At 42.4% G+C, this 9053-nt stretch overlaps 1 long non-coding RNA gene across 3 annotated transcripts; it reads right to left on the reverse strand.

Annotated features, from left to right (window-relative positions):
* Positions 1-1950: 1950 nt before the first annotated feature.
* LOC113956522 lies at positions 1951-9053 on the reverse strand. Of its 3 annotated transcripts, none has more exons than XR_003530868.1 (4): positions 8929-9053; positions 5766-5910; positions 4218-4341; positions 1951-2493 (listed from the first exon to the last, which is right to left on the reverse strand). It is a non-coding gene; the product is annotated as an uncharacterized LOC113956522 (long non-coding RNA). The 3 variants fall into 3 exon arrangements; XR_003530869.1 differs by having other exon boundaries at positions 4218-4344; XR_003530867.1 differs by having other exon boundaries at positions 4218-4344; positions 5750-5910.

Genomic DNA, 9053 nt, shown 5'->3' on the forward strand with positions numbered 1-9053 from the left:
ATGACCTGCTGTACAGCCCACACCACTCATCTCTCCCTGTGTGTCTGCGGATATGCTGTGCTTGTGCAGGGAGAGACTAAAGAAGACAGTTTCAGACCAGACAAAAGGTGTGCAACGTATGCAGTGACCATACAAAAAAAATGTAAGAACAAGCCATTTGCTAGAATTGTCTCTTCTTCAGTTATTCTTTCTATATACCGTATGCAAGCAAATGCTCATGTGTTGCTTGCTTTGTACACCTTGTAGTGCTTGCAGCAATGTGGGGAACAAAGGGAAATCTAACAGATATTCTGGGACCTCACTTCGAATATTTACAACCGAAATAACAGAGAACATTACTAGCAATGACAAAACAATTACTGAGAATATGTTCTGCCAGTTTGGATGAAAGGTACTAGCACAGAAACGCTCTTAAATCTAGGCAGAATTGGAACAATGTGAGCTTTGGAGACTGACACCGGCACCTTCTCCTTAGAGCAAGGAGATGGGGTAAGTCCTGATGGTCTGTTCCATCTCAAACTAGTGAAGAAAAATTATTTCTGTGCGTGACAGAAGGAATCAAGATAGGGCTTTCAGTTTTAGAAAAATGTTTCTAATTTGAAAATTAGCTCCACTGGTATTTATTGTGATAGCTTTGGTCATGTGATATGTATCCAAAAGGAAACATGTTTACTCATATGTATTTCTCATAGGCCATTAAGCATTTACAGTAGTCAGGGTCAGCTAAAAACATACTGGAAGCTGGAAGCTAGAGGTAAATTACTACATTACCCACTGCATTTTACCCCCGAGGCATGTTAGGTAAACTTTCCTGTCTGACCATTCAGGAGCCACTCTGGCAGTCACACTCCCACCACCAGAGATTGTAACTGTTGGGACCAAAGCCTCTTCGCAGCTCCAGTGACTTGATAGGGGCTCCATTTGATTCCCTATACACCTCACTCTCAGTAAGACAAGTTTTCCTTACCAGCTCAACCCCAGGTTTCCCATAGCAGAGTCTCAGAACTCTGGTTCCTTTAAGTAATTTTATCATCCTGCAACAACAGAGTAATAGCTCTATGTGGGTGCCCCCAAGGAGGGACCCTGACCAAAGGACTCCCTGGGCTTTTATACCTTCTCGGTCTGTTCTCAAATAGCCTGGGGTCCTCCTGCTTAGTCCTCAGCTCCTGCTGTGTCTCTGAGTGGCAGGTCTCTCTCACCTGGTTGGGCCACAGGTCCCTGTGCCCTTTGTTGTGCAAAATGTCGGTACCAGTCCAGGTTCTCCTGCCCCAGAGCTTAATCCTCAGCCTGCACACTGAGCTACCTGCACTAAGTGTGTTCCTCAACAGGAAGTCCACAAAGCCTGTGGGACTCCCTTCAGAGCTGTCTTGACCAGCAAAGCCTCACTATAAACAAACCATGACCAAAAAAAAACCTAAAAAGCTAGTGTAGATGTGGCTGTAGTGTATTCAGCAGCAGACTTATGTGGTGTTCAGGCTGTAACTGGGCTGGATTGAAAAGTATTCACACATCCCCATCATCACTAGCTCTAGCTCTCCTGGAGACTATCAACTCCTCAGCCACCAAACTATATAAGTAAGCCACATCTACACTAGCTTTTTAGTTCAGATCAGGAGTTTGTTTTTTAAGTTAATTAATTTCCTATTCACTGCACTTAATTTAATTTCCTATTCACCTGATTATTCACTTTCCCACTGTGGTGCAGTCTCATACCTGGTAAACTGAATTCCTTTTGGATGAAGATAAAATAGAAGATGTGCTTCCAGGAGTGCACCTATAGTGCTCCGGCTATTGGCAAGCATTCAGTTAATTGGGCCAGAACAGAGCAAGTCCAAAATAATCTCACTCTGAAGCACATTTAGTGTGAATGTTATATACCAAGGAGCAGCTCTTTTGTTTTCCACATCTGCTCTTATTACACCACACAACTTGTTAATGTAGACATGTTTACCTGTCAAAATGATCCAGACTTGCTTGTGTGTCTATTGAACCTGTTCAGACATTTTTAGCAGAATAGATTTTAATCTGGAACAGGGTAGCCAAGCTAAGTTAGGGAGCAAGGACACATGCAGATTTACTGGCACCTCTGTGGGAACAGTAACTTCAAAGGAAGACAGTCTCAAATGCAGCCAGAATAGCACCTTCAGCCTCGGGCCATTCCTGGAAGACACAGGCACACTTAGCAACAAACTGCAGTTTGAAGTTGGCTTCAAAATTCTCCTTCTCCCCTCTGCAAAATGTCATAGGTTCACCCATGCATTAAGGCTTCACTGATTGACGTCAAATTCCTCGTGGAACAGAAGAGTGCAGCTCCCCAGAAGTTTAGCCCTCCAGTTAGCCCCTGTTCCCACTCATAGGGACCTTCTCTCTCACCTGCCATTGAGATCTGAAAACCTTCTCTCTCTCACACACAGAGCATCTGCAATATAATCTAACTTTCCTCTGCTTCTCCAGGTCTGCAAGACCAACTTGGTGCTCCAGGCATTCCAGCTCCTACGGAACAGAAGCAGAGCAGGGAGGTGGCACTCAGTCTCAACACTAAGTCAATTCTCCCCATTGTACTGAAAAACAGGGCTCAGAAAGTCATAAAGGAGGAAAAGAAAACTGGCCTATGTTTCCAGGTAGTGGCATATAATGTAGAAGATGATCTCAGCACTAACTGTTTCAGACAAATGACCCTTTACTAGTTCTTTCCATTTCAGCCTTGGCTCCATTCATGTTGCCTGAGACCTAGATCTATTTTTGGAAACCTTAAAAATATACAGGCAGTTGCCAGCCATTCTTATTCCAATGCAGGAACATTTTATACTGAAGACATTACTCTTGGCTCTTGCTCAGATGGCAGGGTTTTTTCCAGGTGAACACCAAACCCTGACCCATGACAATGTTGTCTAGGTAAGTACTGCATCTGTTTCTGGGCTAGAATGTGAAGTGGACTCAAACTCAGAACTTCATTGTGAAGGAGCTGCCTAGAGCAAGAGTCTATTCTGGGAATGATGATGCTACCTCTCCCACCCAGCTGATACAGTCACAAGCGAAGGGAATTCCCTCCCACTCTGTTAACACTACGTGGTGTGATCTACAGTTAGGGTTGCATGACTGTGAGAGAGTGCATCCCTGCACAAGCCTAACTCTACACACACTCTGCACACAGCTTTTCCTTTCCCTGCAGCAGAACATGATGATGCAGCACACAGCACACACCACCTGGCCCAGTCAGACACGGGCATGACAGATGGCATAATTTATTTTTCTTAGTTTTTTACTAAACACAGGGCATCTCTGAGCAAAAAATACAGAGTATTGCATCACTACAACATGCAAAAATTGTGAAGTACATCACCACACCCTACTATATTTCATTAATCCACCCCTGGGCTGATGCCTTCTCTCTGAGAAAATGGATTGCTTTGAAAGAATGGCTCATTAATCTAAAGAGGAATTACCGCAAGTTGTTCTGTCTTGCCTCAGTTTCCCTAGTTAGTGCTTAATTACTGGGATGCTGATAGTCTTAATTAACTGTTGCAATGTACTCTAAGGGCCAAAGGCGAAAAAAGATTATGGCATTACTCAGCTTCCCAGGATTCATTTGGTATTATGAGTATTCTGGTGGATTGATAGGGAATCTGCCTTATTCGGAATTATTTTTTATCTTATTGGTCAAACCACTGGTCCCTGGGGAACTGAACATGCGGGGATCTTACAGTGAGAAAGAATTAAAAATACTGTTAAAAGCACTGCTAAAGACTCACAGGAACCACAAGAAGAGATTTCACACTCCAGATCTTTGCCCAACCTCTTGGATGCCGGAAGCTAAATCCTCTGCCCCAGCACTGCTGCTATCAGTAAATAAGCAGGCAATATAAGGCCTGTTTCTCTAGACAAATAAAAGGCACAAGACAAGAAGAAGAAAATTGATACCGATTTTTGAGGGGTTGGCTCACAAGTTCTGAGTAGCTCCTCATATTTCAGAATACAAGTGGTATTACTTTAACCGCACATTTCTGCACAGTTAAAGCTCAGTCCACCTAAGCCTGATGTCTGGTATCAATATTGTGCAGCAGGACAAGGAGATGTCAAAACAGTGCAATGCTCACCACTCACAAACTCCATTCCCTGTGTGAAAGCCTTGAGCCTGACCTTTTAGTCCTTTTAAATCCAGCCAGAAGATCCTGTTCCTTAGATACATAAAAACATGTCAAAAAATCAGTGCCCACCTACTTTTCTGGGTTGCTGAGCAGTTGATCTCCCAAGATATTCCTTGACCTTGGATGACTTGGCCCATTTCTCTCTTGGATGCAGAAAAAAACACTGACCTGAAGACATGGAGGCTGCTGACACCTACTACAAACAGACTAAAATTAGGAACCTGCTTTATCCACCACAAATGATCATAGAAAATTCTGTTTTCTTCAGGTTTTTTCCTCCTTTCCATGAAGATGCAGATGATTTTGAATTAATTGAAATGGTGTATTTTGAAGAGATTCCTATACCACATGATACATCACATACCCTGCTTTTTAGCATTAAAATGTAGCAGACATCCCCTTCCCTTGCCCCAAAACTTACACAGACTAACCTACTCTATGAGTCCCACAACCACACCCTACTGTGAGTGTTCAGTCCCTGCCTTGTGTCTCTGCATGTCCACAGCAGACCAAAACAAAACACCAATAAACAAAACAAAGCTTAAAAAGTCAACACAGTCCCTGTGTTCCTCTCAGGTTAATTCACATGGACCATTTGCTTGGGCACTGGCATTATTTTTAAATCTGTCTGCCTGCCATGTGAATTTTGTCTATTGACTTCAGGGAACATAGAAGGCCAAGTGTGAGGACAGAATATATGTTCAAATTACCCAAATGCATGACAAACTATAGATGTGAAGTGTGTCACTTTCCCTCCAGCTGACTTTTCTGGCAATTTACATTTTCAAGAATTTAGAGGAAGTAGACCAACAAAATACAAATAAGATATTTATTTCCTTTTAGAAGGTTTCTTTTCACACAGGCTGTGTTTCTGTGAACATTAATACCGGATCTACAGAGTTCTGGATCATCGTCATTACACTTTTCATCTGAAGCAGGCTGGACATTTGTGTGTGATTAGCTAGGGCATTTTGAGTTTTGCTGACTTAATGCTTTAATGCTAGCACAATTCAGCAGAGATGAGATTTGATCTGGCATAAATCTGTAGGGACATGGACAGGTGATGTTTGATTTGTCTTCCTGGAACAAACAAGTTCAGCAAGGTCTTTTTAATAAATTTGAACCAGAAGAAAGAGTCACCTCTGGACTGGCTCCTTGTATCACCGGGCCAACGTGTTTCTGGTCTGATACTTAAGAGTCTTAAATCTGAATTTACTTTCCTGGTGAATGATTGCTCTTCCATGTTCTCTTCCACTTTGTTTTTCCCTAGCTTTCCTCAATAAATTGAGTCAAATTTTCCAGGATGATTCACCTCAGCTATAAGCAGAGATAATCCTGTACAAACTAGAGGGAATCCAGTACACTTTGCTCCTCTCCCAAACTTCTCATCATAACCTAAACTTCTATCATTTCTATTTTGACATTTTTACTGATCTCTCTGCACCACTTCATGTTTTTCATAACGAATGAAGTATTCTCACAAATCCCCAATCATACTACATCACAGTACTGTGCCATTTTTATCTCTGTTATACCCAGAAAACATGGTATCACATCGTGCCATAAATCCAAAATGGGAAATATTTAGCAGCAAAGAGTACCTATGTCAAAAATCACCTGACAAATCCCATTCTGGAGAGCACTGGAGCAGCCTGCACCAAGTGAAGAGCAGCCTCATGTAGGGAGGTCATCCCTGTGCTGTGGGAATGAAAATGGACTCAGCTCGTGACCCAAACTTCCTTCTGCACAATGGATCAATATCCTAGAAACACACAAACCAGCATCTTAGATGAACATTCACATCCAACAAAGCTCCTCAGCTCCCCGTCCCTCAACCCCAGAGCTGTGATCACCCACCCTCCACCAGGTCTCACCCTGCTGCAGGGTCCTCTGTCATTGTGCAGGTCACGAGTTTTCATAGGATTTAGCAAAAATCTGAGACAGAATAACGGCACTCTAGATCTGGAAAATTCAGTGCTTAGAAAAAGGATCTCCTCTCCTGCCCTGCCTTGCCAAGCCCACCCGAGAACCTCAGCCCCCAGATGACACACAGAATAATGGAAGTTAATGCAAGGCCTTGACACCCGACAGCAGTGCAAGAGCACTTTGCTCTCCTGGTTCCTTGTTCACTGTACAGCTAGGCATGAACGAATATGCAGGGTCCTGATGCTGTCATTAGAACCTGGCCGTTGACTTCATTGGATGCGATGTCCTGGTATAGCTGTGCATAAATTCAAGTTCAATGCTGTTCCCAGTGTGGCATCCCGCAGCACTGGGAATGAAGAGCAAATTACTTAATAAGTGATAATCATCTGGTATATATAGCTTTGAGAAGAGCTTAGCATGGTGAAGAATTGAATGGCTTGGTTCTCGTATCCAAAAATAGCTCACAGGCAACAGCCCACTTTTGTATTCCAGTAAGTCCAAATGAGAGTAAAACCAGCAAAACTTAAACATGATTGTTATTTTTTGTTCAGTAAACTGCAAGACCGTTCTGTTTCTTTTTAATGTTAGTCCCAAATGTGCTTTATTTATTATATTTGTTTGTATTCTTCTCTAGGCTGACTCTCTTCTGACTTTTCAAGTCTATTTTATGGTAAAACAAATCTAATTTTCTGATACTGTTTGGAGGTGTAGGATTGGTTTAAACTCAGATTAAGACAATACATTCTATTCTGTAAAGTAGTAGTTCATTTAATCTCAGTGTCTCATTCTCCTCACAATACAAATTGTTTAATACAAAAACACTAATTTCTCATGTTTCAATAACAAAAAGTTGCACTGTAATTAGTGATATTTGCCAGGCAGTTGGAAGGTGTGCAAGGGAGGGTATGAGTCCAAATGATTACATATACAGCACTGTATTTATGAAGTTTGTTACCTTGTTCAGGAAAAAACATAAATTTTGCAGATATCTCAAAGACTTTCTATCTGAAAGTCTGCCCAAAGAGATTGTAGCTAAAGGATATGCTGTGAAATTCAGCCTAATTATTATCCTTCTCAGAAAAGTTATGAGAGCCCATCTCTGTGAATCTGATTCAGTTCTTCCTTACAGTGATGCAGACTGAGTGCAGTGATTCAGGATTAACTGTAACAAATCTGACTTGTTGGGTCAAATTCCAGAATAGTTTGTGTATCCAGGCTCCAAAGAGCTTGGGTCTTCACTTTCCGGGAATTGATTTAATGCTCAGAAAAGGAGGAAGAACATTTCACTGGCAACTCTGCTATACCGAGGGCTAGCTTCACCTTTCAAAATTATCAAATTAATTTATTAAACTGTTTTATATAATTCACAGCTTTTGACTTAACTGCCTTGTTTGTAGAGTGATTTCGAATGAAATTGGATATTATAAAGAAGTAGATGTCTGGTAATGACAAACTGATGTGATTTTGGTGAGGGGCTTCCCTGTGTTTTTCCTCGACTAAGAACATTTTTTATATTTCAGCTCTGCCTCTAAAGTAATCATGGTTCAAGGCATCAATATTTCATAAGGCATAAACGGTTCCCCTTTAGGAAAAGTAAAAGCAGTTTTTCCTGTTTGTGAAATTTCCACATTGCCAAGAACAAGAAAGCTTTCGAAACACTATCTTTGCTGCCTGCAGACCTTCACTGCCTTATAGGGTCTGAATCCCATGGATTCACGCTGGGGGCGGGCCAGGAATACTGGCTTTTCCTCTTTCTGGGTGATTCTGGGAGGCCCGCAAATGATGTCATGGTACATTTTAGGCTACAATAACAGGAAATCATCAAGTGTTTACACTGGCAGACTGGGCTGTGATGTGATTTTCCTCCTCTTCCTCTCTGCCCCCCCCACCCACCTCGCCCCTGCCATTGACTTCCTTGATATATCTGCTTCCTCTGATTAAAATACTACAAGGTGACAACACTGAAGGAGGAAGAAGGAAAGTGGGGGAGACAGAAAGGCATATTTAAAAAAAAGATTATTCCCCACAAAGCACTAACAGAGAGCACAATCCTCCTTCTCTGGCCCTGCACATACTGTGTTAGTGCAGCAGCCCAGACACGTCAGAAACTGGACTGCTGAGGAGCTGGAGGATGAACCGCTCCCAGCTGAGACATGAAAAAGAAACTCTCCCCTCCCTAGCACAGATGAGTCACAGAAAAGATCTCTCTGGCAAAGTTTTGCTTCTGAACTTTCCTGCCACACAGGCACATCTGAAAACATATGTGATGGGCTTATGGACTCCAAGGAGGAGGAGGCCATGCTTTCAGGGTTTGGGTCACAGGAAGGATGCCAGAGACCTTTGCCCAGAGATTGTACCACAGTCTGTGGCAAACATCAGTTTTCAAAGGTGAGTGAAGGTGCTGGGGTTGGACGGGGCTTCAGGCACTGCTTCAACCACGGATGCACAGTATGAACGTCAGATATTGTGTCCTTTCCAACTTGCTAATACAAAGGGAAGAAGGAGGAAAATGTAAGGAGGTATCCAGAAGACAAGGGATTCCAATGAGGGAAAACAGACTAATTGGCTTCAGGACAGGTTATGTTTCCTTGAAGGGTACAGCATGACTATATCCTTCCAGCTCACTGCTATGGCACTGGACTAGCAGAGTGCCACAAGCAGCTCCGAGTTGGGGGACACTAAGGAGTAGCTGGCAGGGGCTAACTCTAGAGCAGATAATCAGGATTGCTGGAGCTTAAGGAGAATGTGTGAGGAAACAGGTCATTTACACCAATGTGGAAGGAAGTCTGAGATGAGAAAGACTGCAAATATTAAAGAAGTTCTCTGTAAATGACAATGTGTAAAAGAAGCATACCTCAGGACAAGCTGGGATCTCCATTCTACACTCTGTCACAAGCCAAAGGTATCCAATGAAACTGAAAAGGCAAATAATTTTAATGATTTTTTTTCACACAGTATACACTTTGCTGTATACATATA

This window comes from Corapipo altera, unplaced genomic scaffold, assembly GCF_003945725.1.
Source record: "Corapipo altera isolate COAL_440 unplaced genomic scaffold, ASM394572v1 107b, whole genome shotgun sequence".
NCBI lineage: Eukaryota > Metazoa > Chordata > Aves > Passeriformes > Pipridae > Corapipo > Corapipo altera.